Source organism: Triticum dicoccoides, chromosome 5A, assembly GCF_002162155.2.
Source record: "Triticum dicoccoides isolate Atlit2015 ecotype Zavitan chromosome 5A, WEW_v2.0, whole genome shotgun sequence".
NCBI lineage: Eukaryota > Viridiplantae > Streptophyta > Magnoliopsida > Poales > Poaceae > Triticum > Triticum dicoccoides.
The window spans coordinates 383,518,868-383,533,494 of NC_041388.1; positions in this window are offsets into that span (position 1 = coordinate 383,518,868).

Genomic DNA, 14,627 nt, shown 5'->3' on the forward strand with positions numbered 1-14,627 from the left:
TCCCAAGTGGTCTCTATTGCGAGCAGTATACCTGTTTTTTAATACAATTCCGCGGCCTGCCCTTGGCCAGGACATGTTAAATATTCCAATTTATTTTGCTTATCGCACTATTTGTATCGTTCCGCTTTCATAGCAGCCTTTCTATAAACAATGCATAGCTTTTTGTCTATTTTTTGCATTACCCTCTTTATATATATATGTTTATAAATAACATGATGCATACGTACACTGTGGTACGGCAAAATACGCCAGGGGCTTCAGTACCCATCAATATGGCGTGAGAAGTCCGTCCACTTTCACAAGTGCGGCACCCCGAACTTATAGCACTATATGCATCGGCTCCGAATCATGATTTGGGTCAATAGTTGGGTTTGCCCGGCTCCTATGTTTTGGTGCCTTACGTTCCGCTATATCGGCTAAGGTAGCACTAGGAGAACCACTGCGATTGTGCCCCAGTTGAGCTGGGCCGAGCACCTCAGTGGAGAAAGCTAAAACTGACTGTCATGATGAGGCAAGAGACCGGTCGCTGTTCGAGAGGTTTTTCGAGTCCTTAAAGGCTTATGCCGCTTCGAGCAAGGAACCGGCTTTGTCCGGCCAAGGCGTGGATAGCGCCCCGAACTCGGTCTTCCGAATACTAGGGGCTTCGCCGAAATTTAAAATTATAGAGTTTTATGGCTAAGTGAGAGTGTTCAAGCATTATAGTCCGATTGCCTTGTTCGTTGTGCTGACCGCCTCCCTCAATGGACCCAATCATGAGAAAAAGAGCGCTCAGGTTTATCCCGAACACCCCGGCACTAGTGGCATGGGGGCAGAAGCCGATGACTGGCCATCTCTCAATTTTTTGATAAACGGCCGCACAGAAAGTAATATTTTAAATTCAAGCATTGCTTAGCGCATATGAACAAGTTTTCAGCGCACAGGATAACACGAGCGAGTTCATTCAAAAATTACATCCTTGGTACATTCATCCGCCACAAGGCGGGCACCAGCAAGAACATCCTTGTAATAGTTCTCAGGCTTGCGATGTTCCTTCCCCGGTGGCGGCCTGTCCTTCACAAGCTTCTTACCGTCCAGCTTACCCCAGTGCACCTTTGCACGGGCAAGGGCCCTACGGGCACCTTCGATGCAGACGGAGCGCTTGATGACCTCGAGCCTTGGACAAGCCTCCACCAGCCGCCGCACCAGTCCGAAGTAGCTCCCAGGCAGGGCCTCTCCAGGCCACAACCGAACTATGAAGCCCTTCAGGGCCTGTTCGGCCGCCTTGTGGAGCTCGACCAGCTGCTTCAGCTGGTCGCTCAAGGGCACAGGGTGTCCGGCCTCAGCGTACTGAGACTAGAACACCTTCTCCGTCGAGCTGCCTTCCTCGTCTCGGTAGAATGCGGCGACATCAGATACGCTACGGGGAAGATCTGTGAATGCCCCTGGAGAGCTCCGGATTCGGGTAAGTAACAAGTAGTTTACTTTTATATGTCTGCTTTGCATATAGAATGCCTTACCCGCCGCTATCTTTTTCACCGCATCTAATTCCTGGAGGGCCTTCTGGGCTTCGGCCTTGGCAGATTTGGCAATTTTAAGGGCCGCAGCAAGCTCGGACGCTCGCGTCTTCGAGTCGAGCTCCAAACTCTCATGTTTTTGCATGAGAACCTGAAGCTCTTGCCGCACCTCGCCGACCTGTGCCTCAAATTTCTCCCGCTCGGCGCGCTCCGTGGCCGCTTTCTTCTCGGCCTCGGACAGCGCCTGCTTGAGGGTCGCCACCTCAGTTGTGGCCCCTACAGTAAGCAGTATACTCCTGTCATTTTTTGCAATTGTGCCTTCCTATAGGCATTTTTTTCTATAAGGTATCTCTTACCTTCTTTCTCCTCGAGCTGCCGTTTGGCAAGGCCGAGCTCTTGTCGGTCCGCTCGAGGCCCTGCTTCAGGGCACCCACCTCCGCTGTTAGTGCGGCGGTGGCCAGCAGCGAAGCCTGTATACGTATATTGACTCCTTTTTAGTTAGACTCCTGCGATATTTAATAGATCCTCTATTCAGCTTTTCTTTCCGAACGCCAAACAGAGCATCAGGGGCTACTGTCTATACGGTAATATTTTTACATATTTTTACTTACCTCGAAGCCTGTTAGAAGGCTAGCACAAGCTTTAGTCAGTCCGCTTTTGGCGGACCGAACCTTCTGGACCATCGTACTCATGATGGAACGGTGCTCCTCGTCGATGGAGGCGCCCTTAAGCTCCTCCAGCAGATTGTCCGGCGCCTCCGGTTGGACGGAGGACGCCGGCTCAGTAGGCTTGCTCCTCTTGGCAGAAGTTCGCCTACCGCGGTCCGGAACCGTTGATGATTCCGGCGCAGTGTCCGGCTTAAAGCCGGACTTGGAGCCCAGGGGGGACTTGTCCCCTTCACTCCTGGAGTCCGGGAGGTCGCCTCGCAGCTCCTCCTGGACCACCTCCTCTCGCCCCGGAGCTTGTCGCGACGCCACTTCGGCGTCATCCGCAGCACAGGGGGAAGTAGCAGGCGGAACTGAATTCACGTCCGATGAATCCAGGGAGCCGCTCGACGACTCGTCGAGCCCGTCCTTGGGCGGACTGCATGATTATATCTGACATTAGGGAAAGTTGTGCAACAAAAGGAATATCACGAGTTACTCTGGTATCCGAACACTTACGATCTCGCCGGACGCTTGGCCCTGTCCGGCCACTCCTCTTCGTCCTCGTCGGCATCGGGGACGTAGTCCGGCGGAGGGGTTTTCCTCTTCTTGGACCCCTCGGCCTCCCCTACTGGGGCGGCCTTCCTCTTCTTTCCTCCCCCCGCTGGAGGGGGAGAGGTTTCTTCTTCCTCCTCCTCGTCTTCACGGGAGGAGTGCGTCTCGGACTCGTGGACGACGAGTCCGACACCACCATATGCCGGGAACTCTTTCGAGTCCCCGTGGCCTTCTTCTTCTTGGCCTTCTTATCCGTCACCACATAATGTGCCGGAACCAGCAGCTTCTCTAGGAGAGCAGGGGCTGGGTCTTCGGGCAAGGGAGCCAGACAGTTAATCCGACCGAACTTCTCCCGCCAATCCTGTCAAAGGTGAGGGAGTTTAGATCCCGCATAGAGTCAAACTATGAAAAAACTTAACATCCTGTAAAAGATGGAAATATCTTACCTCGCCAGCAGGACGCTGCGAGCTGAATCCGCGGTCTTCGGAGGCGGATGTGGGAGCCTCGGCGCCTTTGGTTAGCCCCCTCCAGACATCTTCGTACGTCGTGTCGAAGAGCCTGCTCAGGGTTCGGTGCTGTGCCGGGTTGAACTCCCACAAATTGAAGTCCCGTTCTTGACACGGAAGGATCCGGCGGACAAGCATGACCTGGACTACGTTGACAAGCTTGAGCTGCTTGTTCACCAGGGACTGGATGCATTTTTGCAGTCCGGTCAACTCTTCTTCGTCGCCCCACGACAAGCTCGTCTTCTTCCAGGACGTGAGCCGCGTAGGGGGTCCGGATCGGAATTCAGGGGCTGCGATCCACTTCAGATCGCGTGGCTCGGTGATGTAAAACCACCCTGACTGCCACCCCTTCAAGGTCTCCACAAAGGAGCCCTCGAGCCATAGGACGTTGGCAATTTTGCCCGCCATGGCACCTCCGCACTCCGCCTGGTTGCCGCGCACCACCTTTGGCTTGACGTTGAAGGTCTTGAGCCAGAGGCCGAAATGGGGGCGAATGCAGAGGAAAGCCTCGCACACGACGATAAACAGCGAGATATTGAGGATGAAGTTTGGGGCCAGATCGTGGAAATCTAGGCCATAGTAGAACATGAGCCCGCAGACAAATGGGTGGAGAGGAAAACCCAGTCCGCGGAGGAAGTGGGGAAGAAATACTACCCTCTCATGGGGCCTTGGGGTGGGGAGAAGCTGCCCCTCCTCAGGAAGCCGGTGCGCGATGTCTTTGGGCAAGTATCCGGCCTTCCTTAACCTTTTGACATGGCCCTCCGTGACGGAGGAGACCATCCACTTGCCTCCCGCTCCGGACATTGTTGGAGAGGGTTGAGGTAGGAAGTGCGGGCTTGGGCGCTGGAGATCGGGTGCGCAGAAGACGGATAGGCAAAGGAGGAAGAAGGCGTAGGTAAAAAGGTGGATCCTTATCCCCTTATATAGGCGGATGCGACTATGCGTCCCCACCAGCCAAGTAAAACTCGCTTGCCTCCCAAGCGCCGTGATAAGTGGCGCGGTTGGGTTACCCACGTCCGTATTAATGAGAATCCCGTAAACAAAGGGGACACGATCTCTGCTTTGACAAGACGTGCCAAGGAAACCGCCTCGCAAAACACGTTGAGGTGGAGAAGTGAAAACGATTCGAATAAAGGCTTGGCTGTAGTGTGATGTCACGTTGCGGAATACGTCAGCAGATTAGATTTTTGTTAATATTATTCTCTCTATGGCAATACGTGGAAGCTTATTTTGCAGAGTCGGACACTACTCTTGGTGTTTACAAACTTTTATGAAGAATTTGGAGGAGGAACCCGCCTTGCAATGCCGAAGACAATCTACGCGCCGGACTCGTCGTCATTGAAGCCTGGTTCAGGGGCTACTGAGGGAGTCCTGGATTAGGGGGTGTTCGGGTAGCCGGACTATACCTTCAGCCGAACTCCAGGACTATGAAGATACAAGATTGAAGACTCCGTCCCGTGTCCGGATGGGACTTTCCTTGGCGTGGAAGGCAAGCTTGACGATGCGGATATTCAAGATCTCCTACCATTGTAACCGACTTTGTGTAACCCTAACCCTCTCCGGTGTCTATATAAACCGGAGGGTTTTAGTCCGTAGGACAACTTCATCATACAACAATCATACCATAGGCTAGCTTCTAGGGTTTAGCCTCCTTGATCTCGTGGTAGATCTACTCTTGTACTACCCATATCATCAATATTAATCAAGCAGGACGTAGGGTTTTACCTCCATCAAGAGGGCCCGAACCTGGGTAAAACATTGTGTCCCTTGTCTCCTGTTACCATCCGGCCTAGACGCATAGTTCGGGACCCCCTACCCGAGATCCGCCGGTTTTGACACCGACACTCATGAAGTCCGTAATGACCGGTTTTGTCTCGTAAACCTTCTTCACTGGGTCCCAACGGTGCCGGGCCCTGAGGATGTCACGCTCCTGCGGGACGGTGAAATCTGCCAAGGGGTCTGGGATGCCCAGACTCGCGGCTTCCGCGTCCTCCTTGGCCCATTTGGACCTCTTTCCGCCATAACCACGGCTTCCGAGGTGGTGGCTCCCAATGTTCCTCTCTTGAAGCCCCTTCATGTACTTAGACTTTTTTTTGGCAGCTTCGGCCTCACAAGCCTCCTTGAATATTTGAAACTACTCTTCCGTGATTGTCGGATTATCGTTTACAATCTCAGAGTAGGGTTCCTTCTTGTCGATGATCTTTGCTTTCACTCGATTTTTCCAGGCGGCCAACGCGTCGCTAAACTTGGTCATGGCATGTTTGTTTATCTTCTTCATTGCCGGGTCCTCATCTGGATCTTCATAATCCTTCTCATTCCGGCCCGGGAACAAGAATATCTGGTGAAACTTCTTTAGGAGGGAGCTCCTCATATTTTCTATCTTCTGTAGTTTCTCATCGTTGATGGTGGCGGTTGTCCGTACGATGCAGCCTATTTGATTGCCGTAGCATCAACGCGCTTCCTCGGGCGCCTTTGGCTCAAAATTTCCGTCGTCCACCTTTGTGACCACCAGTCTAGTAGTCCTGAGTTTGTTAGGAGGTCGTTGCCTCTTTGCTTTCGGTTCTACACCGGCTCCGCTCCCCGAGGCAGCGTCGGTCTCGATGCCAGTCTGAGTCTCAGCGCCGGTCTCAGTCTCAGCACCGGTCTCAGTCTCAGCGCCGGTCTCAGTCTCATCGGCAAGGCTCAAAAATTAGTCTGCCGCCCGGTAAACATCGTCGCAATCACCAGAACTTTGTCCTTCATCGTTGCTAGCCATGTTTCCTATGATTAAATCTAGTCAATTAATTCTAGACCTAATAAAATGAATAATGACATAAAAAAGGCCTATTGTTTTGCAGGAACATTGACTCCTTCCCGGTGTGGCAAATCCCGGACACTCGATATGTCCTAGTTTGTAGCACAAGTCATGCCGAAATTCACGGAAAATTTCGGCATGACCTTTGCTAAAAAGTGGACAAATCGAGAACCTGAATTTTTCTGGAATGGAAATGAATCAACATTCCGGCAAAACATAGGGCACTCGGCTTCATTCCCTAGAAACAACAAAAGGCCACTTGGGTACAATCGAACCACTTTAATGTCGATTATGATCAATGAGCAAACACAATTGAGGATTTTTCATATATCATGACCACTTCAAATTTGTATCTCCTAGTGTTTGACACTTCAAGAAAATCTACACAAATCTCATGCTCTCTGAAACTCAATTCAAAAATGAAATATAGATGGAGGCAGATGTGGCAAGGAAGGCAGGGGCGTCTCTGTCAAAGCCCTAGTTAAGCATATACAAATTTTTCCTACGGCGAGGGAGGTAGGGGCGTCTCTGTCAAAGCCCTATCTAAATTCTTTTCCTAACAAAATTAACCTAACTAAATTCTTTTCCTAACTAAATTAACCTAACTAATTTAGAGAGAGAGACAGAGAGGAGGGGTGGGGGCTTACAGAGGATGGCTCCGGTGGTGGCGCGGGAGGCAGTGGTGGCGCGGGAGGCAGGGGCGTCTCTGGTGACGGCGAGGGAGGCAGTTGTGGCGAGGGAGGATCCGGTGGCGTCGACTGCGGCTCCGGTGGCATTGATGAGGCTGCGCGGCTCCAGTGGCGTTGGGGGCGACTCCGGTGGTGTCGACGACGCGTGGTTCTGGTGGCTCCGGGGGCGTCGACGTCGGTAGGAGACGGTGGCGAAGTGGGGCGACGGCGAATCGGGCAGACGACGGCGGGGTGGGGCGAGGAATTTGGGGGAGAAGTGATGGCCGGAAGAGGGGGGGGGGGGTTGGTTAAGTCAAACTTAGCGGTAGCGCATTTCGCGAAACGCGCTATAGCTAAGTTAGCTATAGCGATTTTCACGAAATGCGCTACTGCTATAGCTATGTAATTTTCTTCATATTTCTTATTTCCTTTTCTGTTTCTACAGCGGGGGTCTAGGAAACGCGCTGCAACTACGTTAGCTATAGCGCGTCGTACGAACAGACGCTACTGCTACGCCTTTCTTCTTTTTTCGCTTTTTCATTTATTTTCCTCTACATTTTATTTTTCCTTTCTCCTTTTTCTATTTCTTTCTGTTTCATTTACTTTTCCATTTGTTTTTTATTTTATTTTATTTTCATTAGCAGTAGTGCTCTCCTCGCGAAACGCCCTGCTACTTATGTCCTAGTGGTAGCGCGCTTCTCCCAAGACCGCTACTGCTATGCGTAGCCTACCGTTTTAGCAATGAGAATATTAGTGGTAGCGTTTTTTCATGTGCACGCGCTACTGCTACTGTTGTATCTGTAGCGCGGTTTCCGCACGCACGCTACTGCTATTTAGCACTAGCACTCATTTTTGACACGCACTAGTGGCAAGGTATGTTGAGTGGTAGCACGGATTGATGTACAACCGTTGAGCAGTGTTAATAATGGCCCTCGTTGGCACTCGCCATGGTGGTGGCGACTCCCCACCATACTCCATGCAGATGAGATGAACGGTGGTGGCCATTAGCATTCCTCAGGGTGGATTAGAGGCTGCCTCTGGCACATCTCAGCATTGACATAGAGGAACCTTGGCGGTGGGAGGGGATGGGCAGTGGCCTTCTCTAGCGACAACCTAGCAAGGGGCTAGGTTAGGCTATCCCAAGACAAATCGGCTGCAGTGGCATCTTGGGTGTTGCGTGGATAAGGAGGATTTCCTAGTAGCACGAGAGCCGACGCGCACAACACGGTCAATAAGCACCATCTCCTTCCCACTCTCGATCGTCTCTGCTGAGTGTAGATGTTGCCCCCTCCACAATCTTTTCGTTGCCATTCCGAAGGAACATCGCTCTATCGTGCCATTCCGACAAGCCATCAAGACTGGCAGTGGAGAACTTTGCTGCCCAGTGCAGCGTGGGAAAGGGATCCGATGGTCTTGGCCATTGTACACCTGTACCACTTTGTGTATCTCTTCATCTTATCCTGCATTGCTAATTTGTATTATGTGAAACTAATGCGTCCTTGACAAACATACATGGTTGCACACTGAGCCACGAAGATCAGAGTAACATCTGAGTGAGGGGAATGAAACTTCCGGAACTAACTGACAAGATCATAAGAGAGCCAACAAATCTGACAGCGCCTAACCACACCAGCCTTTCGACGGCGTCTAATCAAACATCTTTGAGGTAGAGAGAGGCCAGAGAAAGCTTAATCCGACACGCCGTCACCACCGACACCTTGGTGTTGCTGCGAAGAGAAAAAAACTAATATAAAAAAAGAACTTAAAGCATCTACAGCCGGGCACCCCAAACCCGCCTCAAATGCCCGGGTGGACGGCTCGCTCGAAAATGCGACCTAGATGGGCTCCTCAAATGGGTCTCAAACGCCCGAACTAACCGGCACCCCTTATATCCAGCCCAAATATGGGGTGGATATGGGGGGCGCCCTCCGCCACATCAGAGTGACGATATGGTCGGATGGACGTCTCCTCCGGTGGGAGGTGTGAAGGCTGCGTGACGCCACTTCGGCTCCCTGCCCGAGCCAAATCTGGCTATTTAAGCCGGCCGACGTCTCCTAACCATAGCCAAACTCTCTCTTCATGCCACCTTCTTTCTCCCGCTCCACTGCTCTTCCCACACTCTCCATCTTCACCATGGTCCAGCAGAAGATAACCACGTACATTATGCTCACGCCGGAGCGCCAACACCAGATCGAGCAGGAGATCCGGACGAGGCGCACCACGGGCACCCCCCGCATCTCTGCCGGGCACCCTCCGGACTCAGCGAAGCCGAAGGAGGAGGAGCAGGCAGAGGAGGAGGGAGAGGAGCAGCAGCCGGCTCTGATGGAGGTGGCGGATCCGAAGGAGGAAGAGGAGGAGCAGGAGATGGCCCAGGCTCCAGGCTTCAACAAGGAGGACACGGAGGCGAAGTTCGTCGTCGCCCAAGCGGCCGAGATGGTAGAGCGGCAGGCCATCCTGGAGTCCATCCAGGATGAGGCCTATATGGAGGCCAACCAGCAGTTCATCCGACAAGAACGGGTGGCGACCAACATGCTCTTTGATGTACTCGACGTGGAGATGGAGGTGGAGGGTGACGCAGAGCAGCCGAAGGAGCCGGAGCTGCGGCTGCTACCCATGTACTCGGACGAGGATTAGGGTGCTTGAAGTATTATTATTTTTTATGTCAATATTAAACTTTTGTCTTCAATCTTTCGGATCTAAATATTCATACCGCAATTAAGAAGAATTACATTGAAATTATGCATGGTAGCATTTCACATCAAAAATTCTATTTTTATCATTTACCTACTCGAGGACGAGAAGGAATTAAGCTTGGGGATGCTTGATACGTCTCCAACGTATCAATAATTTTTTATTGCTCCATGCTATATTATCTTCTGTTTTAGACATTATTGAGCTTTATTATCCACTTTTATATTATTTTGGGACTAACCTATTAACCAGAGACCTAGCCCAGAATTGTTGTTTTTTTGCCTATTTCAGAGTTTCGCAGAAAAAGAGTATCAAACAGAGTCTAAACGGAATGAAACCTTCAGGAACGTGATTTTTGGAACGAACATGATCCAGGAGACTTGGACCCTCTGTCAAGTAACCAACAGGGAAGCCACGAGGTAGGGGGCGCGCCTACCCCCCCTCCCAGGCGCGCCCTCCACCCTCGTGGGCCCCCTGTTGCTCCACCGACGTACTCTTTCCTCTTATATATACCTACGTACTCCCAAACGATCAAATACGGAGCCAAAACCCTAATTCCAGCGCCGTAACTTTCTGTATCCACGAGATCCCATCTTGGGGCCTGTTCCGGAGCTCCGCCGGAGGGGGCATCGATCACGGAGGGCTTCTACATCAACACCATAGCCTCTTCGATGATGTGTGAGTAGTTTACCTCAAACCTTCGGGTCCATAGTTATTAGCTAGATGGCTTCTTCTCTCTTTTTGGATCTCAATACAATGTTCTGCCCCTCTCTCGTGGAGATCTATTCGGTGTAATCTTCTTTGCGGTGTGTTTGTTGAGACTGATGAATTGGGGGCTTATAATCAAGTTTATCTATGAACAATATTTGAATCTTTTCTGAATTCTTTTATGTATGATTGGTTATCTTTGCAAGTCTCTTCGAATTATCAGTTTGGTTTGGCCTACTAGATTGATCTTTCTTGCAATGGGAGAAGTGCTTAGCTTTGGGTTCAATCTTGCGGTGTCCTTATACAGTGACAGTAGGGGCAGCAAGGCACGTATTGTATTGTTGCCATTGAGGATAATAAGATGGGTTTTTTTATCATATTGCATGAATTTATCCCTCTACATCATGTCATCTTGCTTAAAGCGTTACTCTGTTCTTATGAACTTAATACTCTAGATGCATGCTGGATAGCGGTCGGTGTGTGGAGTAATAGTAGTAGATGCAGGCAGGAGTCGGTCTACTTGTCTCGGACGTGATGCCTATATACATGATCATACCTAGATATTCTCATAACTATGCTCAATTCTGTCAATTGCTCAACAGTAATTTGTTCACCCACCGTAAAATACTTATGCTCTCGAGAGAAGCCACTAATGAAACCTATGGCCCCCGGGTCTATCTTCTAACATATTAATCTTCCAACACTTAGCTATTTTTATTGCCTTTTATTTTACTTTGCATCGTTATCATACAAATACCAAAAATATTATTTTATCATATCTATCAGATCTCACTCTCGTAAGTGACCATGTAGGGATTGACAACCCCTTATTGCGTTGGTTGCGATGATTTATTTGTTTTGTGTAGGTGCGAGGGACTCGCACGTAGCCTCCTACTGGATTGATACCTTGGTTCTAAAAAACTGAGGGAAATACTTACACTACTTTGCTGCATCACCCTTTCCTCTTCAAGGGAAAACCAACGCAGTGCTCAAGAGGTAGCATGCCCTTCTCCTGACACCGCCGCACTCTTCACACGACACCGCCGCGCGCCCCAAAGCAGCTCCGACTACCGCGGCGTCCGTGCCTGCCCCTCCGGCATGTTTTATGCGGAGATACGCTTCGGTGACGTGCTTCTCGGTCTCAGGACGTTCGAGACCTCCCACGAGGCTGCCCACGCATACGACGAGACAACGTAGCGCCTCGGGAGGCCACGGGCACAGATGAGCTTCTCCGACGCCCAGGCGCGCAAGCAGGCGCAGGTGCTCACGCTTCCGCCGCGGCTAGTCACCGACGAGGACCGCCACGTCCAGCGTAGGCGGGAGCGCCGCCTCCTCATCGCCGAGGCGGACGTGTACGCCATGGAGGAGTGGCGCCAACGCTTCCCGGAGGATGTCGCCCGAGAGAACGACTTCTGGGCGGAGAGGAGGGCGTAGCGAGTCGCAGATCGGGCGGACATGCGTGAGCGGAAGGCACTGGCGTTAGCGCAGTGCGACCTGGGACCGGCGTCGACCTTTGACGACAATGATCCTCAATGGAATGACGCGTTTCTGTCGTCGGACTACACCAACTAGGAGTAGTTTCTACTATGTTTGCATCATAGTATCGTTTTTATCTATTTTTATTATTTGTATCATATGGACTAGTTTGCGGCGTTGGGCTTGATGAACTATGCTATTTTTATCGTATGAATTTTATCTATTTGCATCATATGAATTTTATCTCTATGTAGATTTTTTTATCTATATGCTATTCGTATATGTTGCAAGGTAGTACCTGTTGCTCGCGCATCATTTTTTGCCGCGCCTGTTGGAGCTGCTCGTGCATGCCATATTTTGCAGCGGTCGCTGGAGCTAGCGCCTTGCTGCGCAAAAAAATGCTATTTCGGCATTGTAAATGTTGGGGAACGTAGTAATTTCAAAAAAATTCCTACGCACTCGCAAGATCATGGTGATGCATAGCAACGAGAGGGGAGAGTGTTGTCTACGTACCCTCGTAGACCGTAAGCGGAAGTGTTATGACAACGCGGTTGATGTAGTCGTACGTCTTCAAGATTGACCGATCCTAGTACTAAAAGTACGACACCTTCGCGATCTGCACACGTTCAGCTCGGTGACGTTCCACGAACTCACGATCCAGCAGAGTGTCGAGGAAGAGCTTCGTCAGCACGACGGCGTGATGACGATAATTATGATGCTACCGGAACAGGGCTATGCCTAAGCACCGCTACGATATGACCGAGGTGGATTATGGTGGAGGGGGGCACCGCACACGGCTGGAAAAAATCAACTTGCGTGTTCTAGGGTGCCCCCTGCCCCCGTATATAAAGGAGCAAGGGGGGAGGCCGGCCGGCCTTGGGGCGCGCCAAGGAGAGGGAGGAGCCCTCCTCCTAGTAGGAGTAGGACCCTCCCTTTCCTAGTCCAACTAGGAAGAAGGAGGGGGAAGGAAAGAGAGGGAGAGAGGGGAGGAAAGAGGGGGCGCCGCCCCCCTCCTTGTCCAATTCGGACTCCCAAGGGGGGGCAGCCCTATGGACCCTCCCCTCTCTCTCACAAGGCCCATGTTGGCCCATTAGTTCCCCCGAGGGTTCCGATAACCCCCCGGCACTCTGATAATTATCCGGTGACCTCCGGAACTCATTCGGTGTCCGAATATAGTCATCCAACATATCAATCTTTATGTCTAGACAATTTTGAGACTCCTCGTTATGTCCGTGATCACAACCGGGACTCCGAACTACCTTCGGTACATCAAAACACATAAACTCATAATACCGATCGTCACCGAACGTTAAGCGTGCGGACCCTATGGGTTCGAGAACTATGTAGACATGACCGAGACACGTCTCCGGTCAATAAACAATAGCGGAACCTGGATGTTCATATTGGCTCGCACATATTCTATGAAGATCTTTATCGGTCAAACCACATTACGATATACGTTGTTCCCTTTGTCATCGGTATGTTACTTGCCCGAGATTCGATCGTCGGTATCTCAATACCTAGTTCAATCTCGTTACCGGCAAGTCTCTTTACTCGTTCCATAATGCATCATCCCGTAACTAACTCATTAGTCACATTGCTTGCAAGGCTTATATTGATGTGCATTACCAAGAGGGCCCAAAGATACCTCTCCGACAATCGGAGTGACAAATTCTAATCTCAATCTATGCCAACTCAACAAACACCATCGGAGACACCTGCAGAGCACCTTTATAATCACCCAGTTACATTGCGACGTTTGGTAGCACACAAAGTGTTCCTCTGGTATTCGGGAGTTGCATGATCTCATAGTCATAGAAATATGTATAAGTAATGGAGAAAGCAATAGCAACAAACTAAACGATCATCGTGCTAAGCTAACGGATGGGTAAAGTCAATCACATCATTCTCTAATGATGTGATCCCATTAATCAAATGACAACTCATGTCTATGGTTAGGAAACATAACAATTATTGATTCAACGAGCTAGTCAAGTAGAGGCATACTAGTGACATTCTGTTTGTCTATGTATTCACACATGTACTAAGTTTCCGGTTAATACAATTCTAGCATGAATAAGAAATATTTATCATGATATAAGGAAATATAAATAACAACTTTATTATTGCCTCTAGAGCATATTTCCTTCAGTAAGACAGTTTAAGTGTGTCGTGCAGTTGCACGCCTGTTGGAGATGCTCTTACGACCGAACTCATATGATTAGACATATGTAGCTTAGAGCATCTCCTGCCGTTTGGCCCCCCAGCGCACCCCGCAAAGGGCTTTTGGCGTTTGCACCGGCAGTTTTTCCGGCCTGGGGGCGATCGAGCTCCCAGCCGCGCCCCCAGGTTTCGGCCCCCAAACGCATCAAAATTCAAAGTTCACTTTCCCGCTACCAAAAAATGACACAGTTCAGCAATCATCATGCCACAAGTCGACAATCGAAATAGCCGAAGTTTGGCAATCAAAAGGGTAGCAACAATAGACATGGAGCTTATCAAATGGTAGGCTCCTCTACCGCAGGGCTGGTCGAGCTAGGCATCGGCGTGGGCACAACTTCAGTGCTCGGTCTCGGCGTCGGTGTGGGCACAACTTCAGTGCTCGGGCTCGGCGTCGGTGTTGGCGTAGTGGGCGTAGGGGCGGTGGTCGCCGCCGGTCCCGACGTCTGGTTCAAGATGAGGCTGCGCTCCGCCAGGTACCACGCCTTCACCAGCTCGTCCATCATCGACGTGTCTACCCCCGTCAAGAACGCCAGGTTGGTGTTCCTCTTCTTTGCGACAACGTTGGTCCTGAGAAGGTCGAGCGTGACGTCCTGCTTCGTCATCAACACCGACCACCTCACATCAGATTTTTCCTTCCTCTTGGCATCGGCGATGCACTGCTCAATCGACGATTGCGGCCGTTCAGCAGCGGGTGCCACGTCCTTCGTCGCCTTGCTTCTTTTGTTGCCATCAGGGCGCCCTTCTGCCACCGCCAGGGCAGGAACGTCCGGGTTGTAGATGTCCTTCGCCTTGGCGAGAGCGATCCGGCACTCCGTCCATTTCTCGCATGACTCGATCCTGGTGAACACATGAAGGAACTTGAACTCTTG